The sequence below is a fragment of the Oryctolagus cuniculus genome, chromosome 6, assembly GCF_051225735.1.
Source record: "Oryctolagus cuniculus isolate XC-2025 breed Fujian yellow rabbit chromosome 6, ASM5122573v1, whole genome shotgun sequence".
Classification (NCBI taxonomy): domain Eukaryota; kingdom Metazoa; phylum Chordata; class Mammalia; order Lagomorpha; family Leporidae; genus Oryctolagus; species Oryctolagus cuniculus.
The window spans coordinates 84887451-84907319 of record NC_142872.1 but is presented as its reverse complement, the minus strand read 5'-3'; the positions used below and the strand labels follow the sequence as shown (position 1 = coordinate 84907319).

Sequence of the window (19869 nt, the reverse complement as noted above, 5' to 3'; positions counted from 1 at the left end):
AAGTATGATGTCCAAACTTTGCCTTGGATTCTGTACCCAAAGTGTTATGTGGGACCTATTAAAATTGTTATCTGGAAACATATTTGGACCTAATTCATGCAGAAAATGTCTAGAATCTTTCAGTTTACTTGGCGGTTCAAAAACTTAGGTGGAGATATAAAAATTGGAAATATTTATAAATGTCTATCCTAAATTTTCCCTTATCTTATTACTTATCTTTGCATAAATGTAAAAGGTAAAATGGTATGATTGATTAAAATGGTAAGATGAAATGAACTTTTGAAAGAAAAAAATACCTTTAAAAAATAAGTCCGGGTTTAAATTATACCACTAATCAATCGTCACGTGAATTAAGATATAGCCAAAGGCTGTATCTGTTTAATGTCTTATTCTTTCCCTGTGACCTTTTGAAAAGTAGCAAAAAAACACATTAAAGTAATTTATATGAGATGTCAAAAATGTGTTTATTTTCTTTATAATAAAGGTTTCCATCCCTTTGATTAAATTTATGTTTATATTTGACACTTTCTGGAGGTACATAAATTCGTGTGACAGTGGGAGTCCACACTCACAGTACCCAGGGCCAGGCTGAGTTGAATTTGGACACATGACATAAATAAAAGTGGTTTTATGTTTCACCTTCATCTGGTAGGTGAGCTCTCCACCTTTTCTTGTGAAACATAATCGGTTGTGACATGGCAAAATTAGATCCTGGCTATTTATTATCTTCTGAAATCAAACCCCATAACTGGGAAAGCATGTGGTAGGTCTGCTGGGGCAGCTTGCATGCAGAGACAGAAGGGGGGCATGCAGGTTTGTGAGCTCAAGGTGATTTTCTCCAACATTGTGAGCATTTTAATTAATTACCCTGAAAGATTGAGTAAATTATTATTTGAATACTTTATGGCATTACATGTTAACATTTCAAGGACAAAGTGCTGTACTTTGCTTTTCAACAATGCTTCATCTGTCAGAATCTATCTTGGAAATTTATGTGGTTTGCTGCTGAGTAAAGGGGGGACAGACCAGGAGCCCTGTGAATTATTAGGAGACACCAGAGTCAGATGTGATCTATCCCCTAATAAAAGGAATATTTATTAGTATCTGATTTTACATTAGAAATTAACAAAATTAATGGTAAAACTGATTAGTGGGCTTTTCTCCAAATGTGTTGGGGGTTCGGGGAGGAATTGCTTTTCTTTGAGGAAGTTCTGATTTCTTTTTTTTTAAACCTTTGGCAAAGCCAGAAGGCTAAGCAAATGCCTTAAAATCAAAACACATTACAAAATGCATAAAAATGGTTTGGGGTGTCCCAGCTTTGCCCTGGGTACACCATGCTTCACAGAATGTGGGGGGAGGTGCTTGCTCTTTTGTTTATGCTTAGAGATAAAAGGTGTTTCAGCTTAGATATTGACATCTTTAGAAAGATATATTTTCTTTTCAAAGCCTTCTTTAGCCTGCAGAAAGTCTTGCATGCTGAGTTTGACGAAGTCTGCTTGAACACACAGTACATAATATGTCATAGGCTGTTTGGTTGATCTTTGTAACCAATAACAAGCCTCTCTCTACAGATATAATCTTTCTTTCTCCGTAAGGGCACTCAACCTTTTACTAACTTCATCCTACCATCAGTAGATTAGATTAAATCCCCATTTACTGCATCATATTAATATTTTCAATGGCACACTAATCCAAGAAATAAATGTGTCAGTTTCTATGGCTACATTGTAATGGGCACAGCCATCAAAGAGTGCCTTAAGGCCACATAAAAGACTTAATGTACAGATTGAATAGAAGCACATTATTTATTACGAAGCTATCAAGCCGAGAAATTTAGCAATCTCATTTTTTAGATTTGCTCATTTGACCTGGACCAATTTGCCTGACTGATAATATTGAATATTTAGTATCACAATATTTTTGCAGTTTTAAGGATAAAGTGTTCAGACTAATTTGATTCAGAGCAGTTTGTGGAACTGAATGGTTTTATACCCTGAGATCTCTATTGGTAACTTCTTTTTCAGTCTTAGTGACTTCAAATTTAAGTAGGGCTAAGGAATAGGCCCCTTTATAATACCAAGAATGGAGTCTATTTAGTAAAAAAAAAAAAAAAAAAAAAATGACAGAGAAGAGGAAACAATACCTAGGCTGATTCTGTCACCTAGGCATAAATCAGTGGAGAGAGAATGAAAGTAGAGGTGGAGTTGAGGGGTGAGAGGATGTGCTGTCCCAGCCCCCACCACCCAAAAGTCAGGCAAGTTTTTTCATTTACTCTGTAGGCTCTGGTAGGTGGTCTGATTCACGAAAGTTTGTAGAGAATCTCCTCTCTCATTCTCTTTCTCCTAAGCCTCACATTCTCCCTTTCCTTTCCACAAAACTAAGAAAAATGCTGTGACTATTTGTTGACCATCAGACTGTCAACACAAAGCTGGATGAATGCCTCACTTCAGTATATTTACCTCTGAACCAAAAATGAAATTGAAAATGACAATTTCAGATTGGTGACTTGGCATCTTATAATTTAAAAAAAACCATCAAACATGTTTGTCTGCATTCAGCTTTTCTTCAAAGGGAATGCAGATGAAGTGAATGCAGATTTTAGTTGCTACTAGATAAAACTGTGATATTGAAATATGACTAATTATTGTTCATTCAGTGAACTAAACATAAAAATCAAGGAGATGGCTTTTCTTAAATTTTGATGATAGAATTCTTCTCAGATCAAAGGCTGTTTTTCATCAATGCTGAAGTGTAGTACCCGGAGGATGCTGGAATTTTTTGGACAGATACATGGGGCTGACATATCTATTTTTGTATTTATTTGTGTGGCCTGTTCCCTTATTATTTGGCATAAGTTATCATATAAGCAGACAAGGACACAGAATTATTGTTACAGAATATTCATGAATATGTCCAATTATACTTTTACTCTGCATTGCATTTGGCAAACTGTATTTTAGTTTGGGATTTAGAATGTTAAAAGTGTGTGGATGTTTTACTGTATTCTACAAGTCCGTTGAAGCACAGAATTATTTTTTCTAATATTTCTTTACCCTTCCTAAGAGAGCTACTAATAAAAATGTAAACCGTACCATTGCCAAAGGCTGACATTTCTAGAATTTCACATTAGCAAAACTGTAAAACAATGTAAGGAGCCAGTGTGGCTCTAAACAAACCTTCCCAATCCACTGAAGTTTGAAAGTTTATGTACTGGAAAAGTATATTTTGAGTAAGTCAAAATAGCCCTCATGACAACATTTCATTGACATTAATGGTAAGGAGAAGTAAAAAACATTAAGATGAGGTACCTTAAAGTTGGGAACAGATAGAAAGTTGTTACCTAAGAATTAGTTTTAAATAACCTTATATTTACATGAATTAGTATATTTTTATTCTACCAGAGAAAAATATGTGTCCCACAGTTTAAAAATGACTCATAGAGACCTTTGGGACTATTTTCCAACATAAAAATCAACACACTCATCCCTTCACTTTTCTAAGAAGTGAGTTTTGGGGTCTTTATTCTTGAAGAAACATGTACTTTTATCTTTTTCTTTATCTCTGCAGCATCTGGTTTATATTTTGATAATAAAATCACAATACTTTGAGGTTCCTCTATAATTCAAATACAAAATACCTGAAAAACCCATTTTAGAATAAGTACATTTTATATAAATCTAGTGAATGGAGTATTTTAGTAAGCAAATTCTGTGGTATGGTCATATGGAGAGTTATTTCAGCCAGTGGGTAAAGAAATTTAATGTTTCCTGGCATAAAATTTCTTTATAGCCTGAACATTTAAAGGATTATGTATATACTAAAATAGCATTGTGATAAAAACTTAACATTCAAATATCAACAAGTGGTTCCTGTGTTGGCAGTATTTAAAATTGATGTTAAAGTGAAGAGTGTGTTTTCTAGTCTGCTACTGAGGCTTCTTCATGGATTTAGAAAGGATAAATGCAAAGATTCTTCCAGTAAAAAACGTGCAAGGAAATTTCTGAGGCATTTTAGTCTCTTGATTCCTAAAAGAATGAGTTATCGTTTCTCTCTCCCCTGGTCATTAATAATGACAGATGTGCATGGTGCAGAGTTCACGAACATTATTGTCAGTAGCAGGGCTGGCAAGAGAATATTTATTGTAGGAGGCGGAGGGACAGAGAGACATGATGTTGAAACAGAAGACAAGACCAGAGTTCACTTGTTGTTTTTTTTTTTTTTCCTATTGAAATAAAATACAATCATTTTCTCAGCTTTCTTGGAAGCATTTATTCCAAAGCACTCTTACTACAAATGTATTTCATCTCCATAAATGTTCCTTGTTCAGCTGATTTAAAAACTAAAATGACAAGGCACTCTTATTTTTCTAGTAAACCTGTCTAATAACCAAGTATATTTGAATGACTGTTAAAATATTATTTGAAATGTTGATAGAAGGATCATTTGATTGTTGAGGTTCCCTTCCCCCCATGATATGCAGAACTCAAGAGTAAGATGAAGCCAGCTTGCATTTCAATAGCAATTGGAAATCTTGCTTAAAATAATATTACAATGTGATGAAGAAATTACAAAGTACATTTATGCAGCCTCTCCCCCAATCTCTCTCTCTCTCTCTGCTCCCCTTTCTTCCTCTGCCCTTTCCCCTTCTAATTTTAGCCTATTAAGACAACTTCACTTGGAATTCCTTTCCTGGGTTGGTCTGTTGATTGTCCATGGAGGTACAAAGAGAAGCCTGTCCTTGGAGTCAGCTTTCTGTGCCTGACCACACTTCCCCACCCCCAAGCACCTCCACAGCAGCCCAGAAAAAGCCTGTTCAGTGGAAATACCTGACCTGCTGTTAATTCTTTAAAAAAAAAAAAAAGTGATGAAGGGCTGGGAAGGGAGAAATGAAATTAGAGAAAGGTGAGGTTCTTTTCCTCTCTCATTTCAGGTTAAAGGAAAGGAAGGGATGAGGGCTCTAGTCTCTGTCTCTGATTAATTTACAGAGAATTCACAACTGCAGACACATACAATTAAAGATATATTAAAAGAAAACTTAAAAAACATTCTGTCTCTCAGCTGACCTTGGTAGTTCTAACAATACAGTATAGGTTTGGCATGTGGTAGGCATTCTGTAATATTGGTTTCCTTTCCCCTCAAGAACCAAATCCATATATCATTCATTTTTTTTTTAGCTTGGAGCATTGTGCAGATATCAAGAAGACATTCAGTAAATATGTGTTTAATGTGAGTGTGATGGGTAGAAATGGAAAATACATATGGGCATTAATTAATTAAACAAAATTCATATCTTAAGTAGATTCCACAGTGCAGTCTGACACAGGAGACTCCAACCTCCTGGGTTCCAAGCCATTAATTCATTGACACTTTGGCTTTCTGTGGCCATACTGACCAATTGACGAGTGATGCTTTCAATTCCCCAAATCTCTGTGGAACATTTTCTTTAAATATAATCATTAAGTCAATAAGGTTTCACCTCTAATTTGAAAAACAAAATAATGTAAGCCTTTTCCAAGTGAAAAACACACCACACAAATAAAATAAAAAGTGTTAGGAAATAAAACTGAACTAATATGTAAACATCATTAGCTATAAGTCAATCAGATGTCATTAACAAGAAGAAGGTGAGGTTGACACCAAACTAAAGTGATGCTGCAGGATCCAAAAGCTCCTTTCTGAGATTCAGAATGAATTAAGTCACTGCTTTAGTTCACTAGAAATATTCAGATCACAGCAACAAATTAAAACAGATCTCTTTGATTATTATGGCTCAAGGCAAAACAATTTTATCTTTTCTCCTCTTCATAAATATTTAATGATCAAACTTCAGTTGTGTGAAAATGGAAAAATATCTGTGTACAATTTTTTTTTGGTCAAGGTATAGTATTGTAATAGCCATGGAGTGTCTGTCATGTAGTATTTGCTTTTTTCATATAACTTCCATTCAGTCATCTATGGCTGCTTACAACAGGATGGAGTTACCTGTTCTTCCTCTGCCTCAATTTCATCCACTGCCTCACCCTTGCTTTGAACATGATGCCAAAGGGAGCTAATGCTTCATCCTGCCTGACAAGGCACAGTTATTAGAGCTTCCCCAAGTAGCATGATCAATACCTTCAGAGGTGTTTTATTCTACTTTCCTTGGATATCATGTAAAGACACCTTTTCAAGTGCTGCTTTTCAGAGATCCTGAATGATGCTCTGAGCATGCAATCAAAATGTGAAACTTACAGCCATCAGCACACGGAGTCCCTCTTCTTTTGCACAGTAGCAGAAATTTTTAGAAAGCATGAAGCAAAAGAGGGTGTCTGGAGTCACACCTCTCGACTCATTTGTACTATAATCCTGAATTCACTTGAAAGCTTCTTTCTAATAGAGTTAAATTCTTCCTATTTACAAACCTTCCACGTGCACTGTCAGAAGGATGCCGCTTGTAAGATTTATGATTTCCACCAAATCGTTCACAGGTGAACCAACCAGTAGAGAGAGATTGCTGTTCCAGGCTCCTCCAGGAGGAATGATGGCTGGTGGGTATTTCCGTACCAAGCCTCTTGCTTGTCATCTCTGCTATGTTACAAGGATCATAAACCGATCCGTGAGACTGTACTTGTTCCAAGCTTGGTATTCAAGCACAAGCAGAATTAAAGTGTATGACTTTCATAATTTGCTTAGTTTTTTTTCTTTATGCTTCTTTTTCCTGCAAAGTTGAATCAGCTTCTCCCTGCACCAGTGCATGCATTGCCTTGTGCAGCCAAAGCCTGCATGAGAAGCAAGGAATTGCCTATTATTACATTGAACATTTGTCTTACCATGATTACGGGGCAAAAATGATTGTTCCATATATAGGATTGCCGGTCTTTCAATTGCTTCTATTCTTTATAGTCCAATAAATAAATTTTCCTCTTTTAATAGCACATTTTCTACATCATAGCCCTTAGCAAACAAGCATGAATCAATAAGTATTGAACTTCATTCAGTATCAACCATGTAAATAAAATGTCAGTTGGTTAAGCTCCTCGTCTGGAAAAGTCTTAGTCTTTCATCAGGGCTACCTGGAACCTTAGGACTCTCACCAGGAGGGAATTGGTGCTGGAGCAGATCTCTGTGCTGGCATAATGGCAAGTGTGTGCACCTATAGATCCCGTATTATTCAGGGAGCTCTTCAAGAGGGACCTCAGAGACCTAGGGATCAGAGCAATGAGGAGCACATTGTTGTATACCAAGCATCATGACTCTCCTGGTCATGTGCCATTTTAAAAGTAAATGGTCTCCCTCCCACAGAGGCTTTACAGTGAAAAATAACAATAAAATACTCAACTTACATGTGCCTCCAAAACAGGTAAAATGTTTGTTTCCACACTGACAGGGGAGAGGGCACTGCTCCAGGGCACGGACCCTGAGTTCACAAACCATGTGACTCAGCTGGTTCTGACTCTCTCTATCTTCAATATTCTTTTCTTTTTTAAGGTTTATTTTCATTTTATTTCAAAGACAGAGAAAGAGGTTCTGTCTGTTAGTTTACTCCCCAAATGGCTGCAATGGCCAGGTCTGAGCCAGGCTGAAGCCAGGAGCCTGAAATTCCATCCTTGTCTCCTATGTGGGAGACAAGGGCCTAAGTACTTGGGTTATCGTTTGCTGCTTTCCCAGGCATGTTAGCTGGGAGCTGTATCAGAAGTGAAACAGCTAGGTCTCGAACCCTGTTACAGACAATGCTGTCTCCGTGCCTTCAGTCTTCTTCTTCTTCTTTTTTTTTAAGGGAAAGGGTTTACTGTTGAGGAAACCTGACAGACTGGAGGGAAGGGGCAAAGAAGGAAAAGAGGGAGAAGGAGAGCATAAGAGCATAAGAGAGAGATTGAGAGAGAATGAGAATAAGAGTGAGAGGCAGAGACAGAGAGATCAAGAGACAGAGAGAGAGAGATCTATCAGTATTCTTTATAAAATGATAAAATACTACTGGCTAAGTACTGGAACAGTTCAGGACCAGAAGTGTGTCACAATTCATATTTTTCGGATTTGGGAATATTTGCATATACTCATAATGAAATATCTTGGGGATCGAACCCAAGTATGAACACAGAATTCATTTGTGGTTCGTATATACCTTATAAAATTAGCCTGAAGGTAAATTTACACAAAATGGTTAGTAATCTGGGGCATGAAGCAATACTGCACATCATCAAACTTGTGTCACTCTGAAAAACATTTTGGATTTTGGAGCATATTGGGTTCCAGACTTTTGGATTAGGTATGCTTAATTTGTACTGTTTTTGGTTTGTAGAGAACATTACATTACAACATGAAGTTAGAACTGTGAAACCCCTATATACAGTGCTACACAAATGATACTCTAGTCTTGCTACTGATTGCATCATGGTTGTTGTTATTAGATGAATTTTTCCCTGAATGTAAATATTTGGTGTACAACATGTGATACAACTGGAGAGTATGAAAGGCAGAATATAACTGAATGTGGGCTGACATTTTGGGTGCTAAATACATTTGAAACATTGATACTGAAATGAAGAGAGTATGTTTTTGAATAAAATGTTCTTTTCATTTAAAACATATACAAAGTGGATGGACATTTTGCCCAATGGTTAATATGTCAGTTAAGTTGCCTGTGATCACATTTCAGAGCACCCAAGTTTGATACTTGCCTCTGGCTCCCGTCTCTATCTTCCTGCTACTGCAGGCCCTGGGAGGGCAGCAGGTGATAGTCCAATGAGTTGGGTTCCTAAGCGTTTAAAAGCACAGGTGTTGAGTTTAAAATACCAGTATTGTCTCTTTGAGGTGTGCATTTGGCCTACTGGTTAAGACCCCAGTTGGGACTCCTGAATCCCGAATGGGAATGCAAGGGGTTGGAGTCCCAGCTCTGCTCCCAGTTTCAACTTCCTGCTAATGCACACCCTGGGAGGCAGCAGGTGATGGCTCAAGTGCTTGGATTCTTGCCACCCACATGAGAGATCAGGATAAAGTTTCCAGCTCCCAGATTTAGAGTGGCTAGGCCCTGGCTGTTTAGGACAGTGGACTAGCAAATGGAGGCTCTATCTATGTCTCTCTGTCTCCCCCCTCTTTCTTTGCGTCTCTCAAATAAATAAATAAATTTATAAAAGTTATTTCTGGCATTATTATGAATTCTGCTTTTAAAAATCCTAAGTAGTTGTGCTTGATTTGACTCCAGTTTCATGATGTGAAAATTCGTGTTGAGCATCGTAGGCACAGCCGGAACTGAGAAGCACTATTCGGACAAAGCCCCTCCCACCTCTCTAGTTAGTCTTCTGGCATTTCCCTGCAGTGAGAAGTTCCTTGTATCCTGGAGCAGTTTACCTTAATTTGCACTGGTAACTACCTCCCACTTTCACTTCTTCACTAGCTTTATTTTAATCGACCCCTTGAGGCATAACTTGCACTGCAATCCTCCTACTACCAAGCACTTTTAGAGACCTCTGGAAATCTTGTGGCTGAGCCACTTTTAACCTTGCTGGATTCTCGTGGCTGTGGATTCCCTAGCAGAGGTTCCTTCCCGTGGATTCTCTCCCTTGGTTTACAGTGCTTTACAGAGGCCTGGCCCTCCTGTCTCTGCAGCCTTCCTCTCTTCCCCGGCACAGACGCTGCCTGACCATTTGTTGATGGGTAAGCATTTTGTCTCGACCTGTCCACCTTCGTCTCTTTTCCCTTGCCACCCACATAGAGAAGCACAACTGTGGTCCACGTTTGGCCCATGAGTTGAAGATGTAAGAGGCAGCGGTGGAAAAATTTTTATCTTCTACACTTCTAGATTCTCTGCTGGCGCCCTTGTAAGAAAAGACAGGTTAGCAAGAGAAAAGCACTCAGATGTTTTTAATGTACATTAAATACAGGGACCTCCGTAAGGAAATGAAGACCTGAAGCTTTGGTTAAACCTGAAGGTTTTTTGCTTTGTTTGATGAAAAATGGAGAGTGGTGGAAAGATGTGATAGGCCAGAGCTAAGGTATAAACTTCAAGAAACATAGCCAGGCCTCTCTCTTTTCCTCTGAGTCTCTTCCTGTCCTCACGCAAGAATGGGTCCTTCCTCTAAGTATACAGAAGGTGCCTCTCACATGAAGTCAAAAAGTCCTTCGTGCACCTCAGGTTTCTTAAATCCTAACAGCTTAAAATATTCAGCATGACAATTCAACATGATTTGGAAGTGGCATGTTCTGAAGTGCGTTTACAGATATGTTCAGGCTGACATTTCCGAAACCAAATTTATCAACCGTGTCCCTTTACCTCTTTTGTCATTAATGTTTGTTTTTCTGGATTAAAAAATATCTGAGTCTTCTTGACTGCACCCCTTTCTTCATCCTATTAATATATTTTGTCAATTCATCTTATTGAATTATATCTGAATTCCTCTTTTCACCTGTGCCGTTGCATGACTGTGTCACCACAGGGGCTTCATCTACAGTCCCTGGCTTCAGCTCCACTTACGGGAAACAGACTAAAAGGTAGTCAGATCTTCCTTAGTCACAATTTAATTTTCTCACTCCTCTAGAGGTTGCTTATTTTGTCTTTCATGAAATCTTAACCCTTGGATGGCCTCCACTTAACACTAGTCCTCTGTTCACAAAGCCTGGATGCTCTTGCATCCTCTGAGCATTGGACGGACATTCTCGTGTGTCAGTGTTTTCCAAACCACTGTCTCCCTCGAATGCTTACACTAGACTCTCATCTTTTGTTTCCTTTAAGCTACAGCATATTCCAAACTTTTCCCCAGATTTCAGTTTACCTCCATGTGTTCTCTAACTTCAGGCACCATCTGTAACATCCCAGAAGCAATCCACTATATCTTTGTACTTAATATCACACTAATTTTTACACTAGATTTCATTGTTACCATCTGTGTATCTTGCAAAAAAAATGGCAGATAAATGTCTATTCAGTACTCATTTCTTTTTTTTTTTTTTTTTTTTAAGAGTTATCTATTGGGCCAGTACTGTGGCATAGTAGGCTAAACCTCTACCAGCAATGCTGGCATCCCATATGGCTGCCAGTTCCTGTCCCAGCTTCTCCTCTTCCTATCCAGCTTTCTGCTATGGCCTGGGAAAGCATTAGAAGATGGACCAAATGCTTGGGCCCCTGGACCCACATAGGAGACCTGGAATAAGCTCCTGGTTCCTGGCTTTGGATAGGCCCAGCTCTAGCTGTTGCAGCTATTTAGGGAGTGAACCAGTGGATGGAAGGCCTTTCACTTTGTCTCTCCCTCTGTCTGTAACTCTATTCTCAAATAAAATAAAATTTAAATTTAAAAGATTTATTTATTTATTTGAAAGGCAGAGTTTTAAAGAGAGAGGGAGAGACAGCGAGAGATCTTCTATCAGTTGGTTCACTTCACAAATAGCCAAAATGGCCAGGCCTGGGACAGACCAAAGTGAAGCCAGGAGCTTCATCCAGGTCTCCCACATGGGTGCAGGGGCCCAAGCACTTGGGCCATCTTCCGCTACTTTCCCAGGCCATAGCAGAGAGCTGGATAAGAAGTGGAATAGCTGGAACTCATATGGGATATCAGTGTTCCACTGTACCACGATAGCAGTCCCTCAATACTCCTTTCCTGACCCATGGTCAGTTTTTTTTTTTTTTTTTAAACCAAGAAAATGCTTCGTTGTTCACCTATGTCTTTATTTATTTCTTCTGCTTTATTCTATAAATATTCAACATTTTGCAGAGAACTGCAAATGTACCTTTCTAAATTAGGAAATGCAATTAGTAGTTGGCCATCAGTGTATTTCTTAACTACCCATCATGTAAGTAGTTGGTCAGCAAGATTAGCAAGGAACACAAATTCTTTGCCTCTCTTCACTTGAAATTGTAAAGGTGTTTGTCCAGAGGACTGGATATACAGCATGTTTAAAGATGGATTTACTGTTGGAGAAGTTAAGATTGAGAGGTTGAGTGACTGCCCAACGTTACTTTGCTTGTGGCAGTGCTTATTGCCAAGGACTGCAGCGGGAGATTGAAATGATCTGGACAATGCAAGCCTAAAACAAAACAAAACAGCAGAGGACATCAGAGTTTGTGGGAAATGGATTCAAAAGTTAAGTTTATTTTGGTATTAAAACATTTTTGGTTTTTTCATAAGCTCATTTTCCACTAACTTTTTCAAAATTCCTATGCATGGATTTCAAGACTGTTTTAATTTTCTGGGATACTGTCCAATGATAATGTTGTAAGCATTCAAGTTCTGTGATAGAAAAACCAACATAAAAAATTTTGCACTGTATGTCCTGGTCTCACAATAAATCGGACTCTGAGTTATGTGACCAAGATTCCCAGACCTCCATTAACCCCAAAGGCTATTTTCTTTCAAGCAATGTATTTAGTGTGGTTCTACTCAATAGCATTTTGGATATTTGTTGTTTTCATTTATCTCTTCAAGGTTTTCCTGATGATTTCTATGGCACAGCTAAAGTTTAGTTAATAAAATGCAAAGATTATAATGGATGGGAATCTTAATAATGTTCATTGAATGCTGATAGCAGAGATGTTTCTTAGCCCTCCTAGGAGGATAAATAAAACCATAGATAGAGGTTTATACATTCCCAGGTAACAGTTATATGAGTTATTTGTTATTACTTGAAGCATTCATTTAGAAATTCAACTCCAGTTTGTCACAGCACAGGTGTAAGACACCCATCAAAAGAGTGTATATATATTGGGGTAAGGGCTGGAATCTGAGTTTAATGTTCCATTTAACTTTAACCTTTTTAAACATTCATAAGAGAGTCAAAATGTAGTAGAATCATTTATTTGTGAAATTATTTTTCCATGTACATGTCATGTATTTTGTATAAATCAATATAATTACTTTTAGGCTGGTATTACAAAATACAAATATGTGAGTTCAACAACAATCAATATTCCAAACAAAATAAATAACATCTTGGAAATTTTAATGAAAATCAAGCAAGCAAATGAAATTACTAACATCTCTTATATGTTGTTAGTAATATATTTTGCTCTATTTAAAATAGTAATGCATTTTTAATACTTAAAAGAAATGTGATATAATAGGAGAATTAGAAACAGTATGTGATGAATAACATAACTGCTTTATTATGTTTCCAAATGTAACATGGAGTAGTTGGAAAAGATAATATCATTGTCTGCAGAAATCTTTGTTTTTATTTTTAATAGAAAACTTTTAGTTAGTAAATATAAATTTTGAAAGTACAACTTTTGGATTATAGCAGTTCTTCCCCCCCATAACTACCCTCCCACCAACAAACCATCCCATCTCCTACTCCCTCTCCCTTTCCATTCTTCATTAAGATTCATTTTTAATTATCTTTATAAGAAGGAGGTACCTTTCTCTGAAGGGAGGAGAGAACTTCCACTTTGGCTATGGCCTTGTCTAAATAAGATCGGAGTTGGCGAACTCAAGAGGCTTCCATAGCCTTGGCAGCTCATGACAAGAGCCTAGGGAGATTACTGACACCATAAATAAGAGTGTCAATTGTTAAATCAACAACAGAAGTCACTGTGCACCTACTCCCCGTGTAGGATCTCTGTCCTTAATGTGTCCTTAATCTGTACTATGTGAATTAACAGTATAACTAGTACTCAAACAGTACTCTATACTTTGTGTTTCTGTGTGGGTGCAAACTGTTGAAATCTTTACTTGGTATATACTAAACTGATCTTCTGTATACAAAGATAATTGAAAATGAATCTTGATGTTAATGGGATGGGAGAGGGAGTGGGAGATGGGATGGTTGCAGGTGGGAGGGAAGTTATGGAGGGAAAAATCTGCTATAATCCAAAAGTTGTACTTTGGAAAATTATATTTATTAAATAAAAGTTAAAAAAGAAGAAAAAATTACCTTTATATACAGAAGATAACTTTATACTAAGTAACAATTTCAACAGTTTGCACCTACACAGACACACAAAGTATAAAGTACTGTTTGAAGATTATTTTTACCGTTAATTCTCATAGTACAACACAGTAAGGACAGAGATCCTACATGGGGAGCAAGTGCACAGTGACTCCTGTTGTTGATTTAACAATTGACACTCTTATTTATGACATCAGCAATCACCCGAGGCTCTTGTCATGAGCTGCCAAGGCTATGGAAGCCTCTTGAGTTCGCCAACTCTGACCTTATTTAGACAAGGCCATAGCCAAAGTGGAAGTTCTCTCCTCCCTTCAGAGAAAGGTACCTCCTTCTTTGATGGCCTGTTCTTTCCACTGGGATCTCACAGAAATCTTTCATTTAGGTCATTTTTTGCCAGAGTGCCTTCGCTTTCCATGCCTGAGAAACTCTCATGGGCTTTTTAGCTATATCCGAATGCCTTAAGGGCTGGCAAAAATCTTTGTAATTTCAGATTTCTGTGACTGTGTTCAGAACAAGAGAGTAAATGACCAATTACTTAATTTATTACTATGTAGTTTTCTATTAGCATAATTTGCATATTTCCTCACTAAATGTTAATTTTTGGTATCTCTTATGTAGGCAATTTCTTCAGCTCTCATTCTTTTTTTAAAACAATTCAAATTTAATTTTTATTAATTTAAGAGTCAGAGAGAGAGAAGGACTGAACCAAGTGGCAGCCACAAGCTGTGAATTCAATCTAGGTTTCCATGTGGGTGGCAGGAGCCCAACCATTGGAGCCATCACTGCTGCTTCCAAGGATGCAATATTAGGAAGCTGGAATCAGGAGCAGTCAGGACTCAAACCCAGGCACTCCGAGGTAGGATTCTAGTTTCCCAAGCAGTGTCTTAGTTACGGTTATGACAAATGTCCTCTTTTCTTCCTTCTCCTACTTCTTCTTTTAGTAATTTTTTGTTTAGGAGCCATCATTGTGGTGCCACAGGATAGGGTGCCCCTGTGGGAGTGTTGGTTTGCATCTTGGCTGCTCCACTTCTGATCTATCTCCCTGCTAATGTGCCTGGGAAAGAAGTGGAAGATGACCCAAGTACTTGGGTCCCTACTACCCATGTTGGAGACCTGGGTGGACTTTCTGGTTCTTGGCTTCAGCCTCTCCCAGGCCTGACTGTTACAGCCATTTTGAGAGTAAACCAGAAGATAAATGGTCTCTCTCTATCTCTGTTTCTCTTCCTTCTCTCTCACTCCACCTTTCAAAAAAATAAATCTTTTTTTTTTTAAAGAGAACTATTTATTTTTTTGAAAGGCAGGGAAAGAAAGAGAAACCTTCTATCTGCTGGTTCACTCCCCCAGAAGCCCACAGCAGTCAGGTCTGGACCAGGATGAAGTCAGCAGTGAGGCACTCCTTCCTGATCCCTCACATGGGTGGCAGAGACACAAGTACTTGGGCTATCCTCCTCTGCTTTCTCACATGCATAGCAGGAACCATAGATAGTATTTGTAAGCAGAAACTCTTTCCATGTGTGTTTGTTATGATGTTATCACTGATCTATTGGAGCCCAACAGTGGCAAAACACCAGTACTGAGAAAGAAAAAGAAATTCCGTACTGTTTCTACCCCTAGGGACATTGTTATGCAAAATATGATATCCATGATCCAGGAAGGATACAATCTAAACTGATATTCATGCATTGATCAAAAAGAAAGAAGTCTTACTTCCTTTTTGGTTAACATGTTAATCTGTTTATATAATCACATATTAAGCAAAAAAAATGAACTACAGTGGATTTCAACTGCATGAACATTTACCTGAACATGTATAATGTGTAATGTAGTATGTAATGATCTTTGGAAGTTTGGTAGAAAAGGAGGAGGAATATAAGAAAATTAGAGGAAATCCAGACCTTCTAAGAACTTAAAAGATGATCTTCAATCTATACTAACATACTTGCCTGGATGATATTCGTAGGTTTCCTTTTACTTTGCATTTCAAAATACTGTCTACCTCCTAATTCTAATATTACTGAGTTTCAGTCTTACTGGAATTGTTTCCCTAGAAAATCTGTATTCCTTTTGATTTTACATGTGCTACTCTTTAACATTAAGGCATAAAGAAATCAAGCTGCTGTTGAACTTGATCTCTGAGCCAGGAACCAAGAAAGGTGCATCTTTGTTTCTAAGGATTAATATCAGAGGTGGAAAAAGGACTTGCCTGGGGAACATCTCACACCAATCCCTGTATAGCACTTCTTATGAGCATAGCAGTTGCCTGATATTTGTGCCATGTTAGAAGGATGGAGAATGTGTGGACCCTTTGTGTACTGAGCATTGGCATTCAGAGTCCGTCCTGTTGCTGCAAAGCCCTCCACCCGAGTCTTCCTCTTCCCCTTCCTTTTGTTAAGTGCAACTTCAGAGGTTTACACACCAAAATTGCCTTACCTCTGATACCTTCACCATGTCTGTGCACTTGCCATGATTTTTGCAGAAAGAGAAACAAAGTTAAAATAAATGTTCATCAAATTGCAATTTATAATGTAGCTGCTAATTATCTCCTTGTGTACGTGCAATCCTATCTGAAAAATCAGAAACACTGTGGTTTTCTCATTTTGAAAGATTAGTTCTAGAGTTATCTGTGATTAACTTTTCTTACAGTTTTTTTTTTCTTTTCAAAAAAATCACTTGTATTTGAGGTGCAGTTGTGTGATAGCTTCACCCACCTCTCCCATTGTGTTTAGCTGTTTTGCAAACTTTCCATCCCAGTTACCTCAACATCTTCCCCAGATTTGTGTCAAACAGTCAGGGGAAATACAGGCCACTCACTAAGTGAACAATACTTCTTTCTAGCCACAGCATTCCAACATCTGCCTGCACCTATTGTACATCCTTCCATAGTGCAGAGGTATCCCTGTCTCCTGCTGAGCAAGCCTGAGACCCCTCTGGGCCTCCATGGTGACACAGTGTGGTAAGCTGCTGCTTGCCATGCCAGCATCCCATGTGGGCACCAGTTAGAAGAGTCCTGGCTCCTTTGTATCCTTCCTAGCTTCCTGATAATAAGCCTAGGAAAGCAGCAGAAGATGGTCCAAGTACCTGGACCCCTGCCACCCATGCCCAGCCATTGCAGCCATTTGGAGAGTGAACTAGCAAATGGAAGATCAGTTGCTCCTTATGTGTCTCTCCCTCTCCCTATAACTCTGCTTTTCAAGTAAGTAAATAAATACTTCTTTATAAAATGCAACATAGAAAGACTGAGACCTCAGCTTGTACTTTCATCACATTTTCCTTGTCCAGAGGTCTTACATAAAGACTTAAGAAAATGGAAGAATTAAAACAATTTAAAAAGTTAAAACAATTTAAATAATCACACTACTCATAAACTGATGCTTCTAAAATTATACCTTATCGGAATTTCCACCTGGCATTCTTTTTCGTGTGTCTCCCAGAGTCCCCCCACCTTTTTTTTTTTTTTTAATTTATTTATTTATTTATTTATTGAAAGTCAGAGCTACACAGAGAGAGATGGAGAGGCAGAGAGAGAGAGCGGTCTTCCATCTGTAGTTTCACTCCCCAAATGGCCACAATGGCTGGAGCTGTGCCCAGCCAAAGCCAGGAGCCAGGAGCCTCCTCCAGATCTCCCATGCGGGTGCAGGGGCCCAAGGACTTGGGCCATCTTCCACTGCTTTCCCAGGCCATAGCAGAGCTGGATCAGAAGTGGAGCAGCCGGGACTCAAACTGGTGCCCCTGTAGGATGGCAGCGCTGCAGGCGGCCCCTCTCCCTGAGTTCTTGACTCTCAACCTATGCACCTCACATGTCTCTTCCATCCTGAAAATACAAATGTTTGAATCCAAGTCCTTCTTGAACATTCTCTCTTGTCTTCCGTTTACAGCCAAGCTTTGGGAAGTCCAATCTGCTCATGTAACACATTATTGCCACCTTTCCTGACTCCTCATTGCCCTGCCTGTCTCTTCAAGGTGGACAATGATATCCAAGTTGCCAAATCCAGAAGATACCTGCCTCTGTGAAGGCTCTCAGTTTCTAACTCACTGAACAATGCATCTGAGGTTTTTCCCTTGTGCATTTCTAGTGTTTGGTGCCATTTCTCCTAAGGACCTCTGTACCTCTTAGATCAATGAGTCAATACTTCTAATTAATTTAAACAAAGTTTCATTTCCCTAGCTTTATAATATTTTCCTTTTTTGAAAATAAAAAAATTTGGCTGAGAGGCAGAGATACAGAGATGGGGGTAGGATGGGGGGACTTTCATCTGCTGGCTTACTCTCCAAATGCCCACTGTGGCCATGACTGAGCTGGGCCAATGCTGGGACCTGGAAACTCAATGTAGCATCCCATGGGTGGCAGGGACCCAGCTGATTGAGCCATAATCACTCCCCCCCCTCCTCCCCGGGACACATTAGTAAGAAGCTGGAATCAGGAGCCAGCGGGTATCAAACCCAGGCACTGTGAAGTGTGATGTGCATATCCTAACTAATGTCTTAACCATTAGATCAAATGCCTACCCTGAGCCAGTGCTATGTAATTCGTTGAGAATTGCAGTGTATTTTGGACCTTTCTCAGATTAGAGTGTGCTGAGTTTGTTAACACTGTGCTTAAGAGTCATTTTCATGGGCTGGCTTGGTGGAGCAGTGGTTTAAGTCGCTACCTGCAATGCCTGTTTCCCATTCGGGTGCAGGTTCAAGTTCTGGCTGCTCCACTTCTAATGGAGATCCCTCCTGATATCCCTGGGAAAGCAGCAGAAGATGACCCAAGTATGTGGGCCCCTTCCACCAAAATGGGAGACCAAGATGCTCCTGAATTCTGCCTGGCTGAGCCCTGACCATTTGGGAAGTGAATCAACAATGGAAGATCTCTTCCTCCCCCTCCTCCTCCCCTCCCTCTCCCCTCCCCATCCCCCGCCCCCTCCCTCTCCCTCTGTGTGTGTGTGTGTGTGTCCCTCTCTCTGACTCTGATTTTCAAATAAAAAAATAAGAGCCATTTTCATAAGGAGCTAGCTCACTTTTGGATCACCTTTCTGTATATATGTCCTTTTCCAGGGTGGGTAGTCCCCCCCAAAATGGTTTCAACCACTACCTACAAACTGAGCTCTCTGGAAGAATGTCTTCACTGGAGATTTCTCTCCTTATTTCTAATCTCTATATTTCTGTCTCTTGAACATCCTGCATCTCAAAATCAAAAGGTTCACATCCCCCACCACCACCAAGTCCTGCATGTTCATTTAATCTCTAACATGGAGAATTGTACCCATCACCAGGTAACTCAACCCTAGGAGGAATCCTAGTTGTTTCATCAGTATCACCTTTTGTAGCCAAGGGTACTAGCACCTGTCTGTTCACAAACTGCATTCCTGTCTTACTTAGCACTCCCCATCCCTTCTCTGCCTCTTTAAGAGAGCCCATATCACTTCTTACTCCATCACTTGACTATCCACCCTTCTTGTAGTCAGTGCCTTTGCAAGGCACACAAGCCCTCTTGGCCAGACTCCTGGTTTTTCTCAGGAACCCCTCCATGCACTTGCACTATGCCCTTGAACCTGCATGTACCTTGCTGTTTCAAGCCACCATGAATTCAACAGGCTGTGCTCCCTGACTCAAATGCCCTTCCCTGCCTCACCTGGCTTACTCCAGCAAACCCTTCCCACATCTCTTCTCCCAGCAGGTTCTTTCTGCCTTATCAGAAGGCAATATAGATTTCCTCTTGTCTTACCTTAACCTTTGAACAATAGTATTGTACTCTTCAGTGAAGTGGCTACAAACCCAGGCTCCATCGGCAGCCTGCCTGGTAGTCTGGCTAAGCACCAACGTTTGTGCGATTAGTAGCAAGAGGCCTCACCTGTCTATGCCTCAGTGTCCTAATCTTCCAAATGGAGATAACAAGCACTCTAAGAGTATAGAATTGTGAAGAATAGATTAGCTAAAGCTGTAAACCCCTTAGAATACCTGGTATAGGAGACTGATTCTCAATGGAATTTCATTTTCTAAAAAGATTTATTTATTTATTTGAAAGGCAGA

At 39.2% G+C, this 19869-nt stretch overlaps 1 protein-coding gene and 1 long non-coding RNA gene across 2 annotated transcripts in view; one reads left to right on the top strand and one right to left on the bottom strand.

Annotated features, from left to right (window-relative positions):
* The window catches only part of TOX (thymocyte selection associated high mobility group box), a 333028-nt gene that overhangs the window by 32709 nt on the left and 280450 nt on the right, over positions 1-19869 (top strand). The gene's annotated exons all lie outside the window — the stretch shown is intronic.
* Positions 5238-19717, bottom strand: LOC149126217 (uncharacterized). Its single transcript, XR_016234930.1, has 2 exons — positions 19565-19717; positions 5238-6758 (listed from the first exon to the last, which is right to left on the bottom strand). It is a non-coding gene; the product is annotated as an uncharacterized LOC149126217 (long non-coding RNA).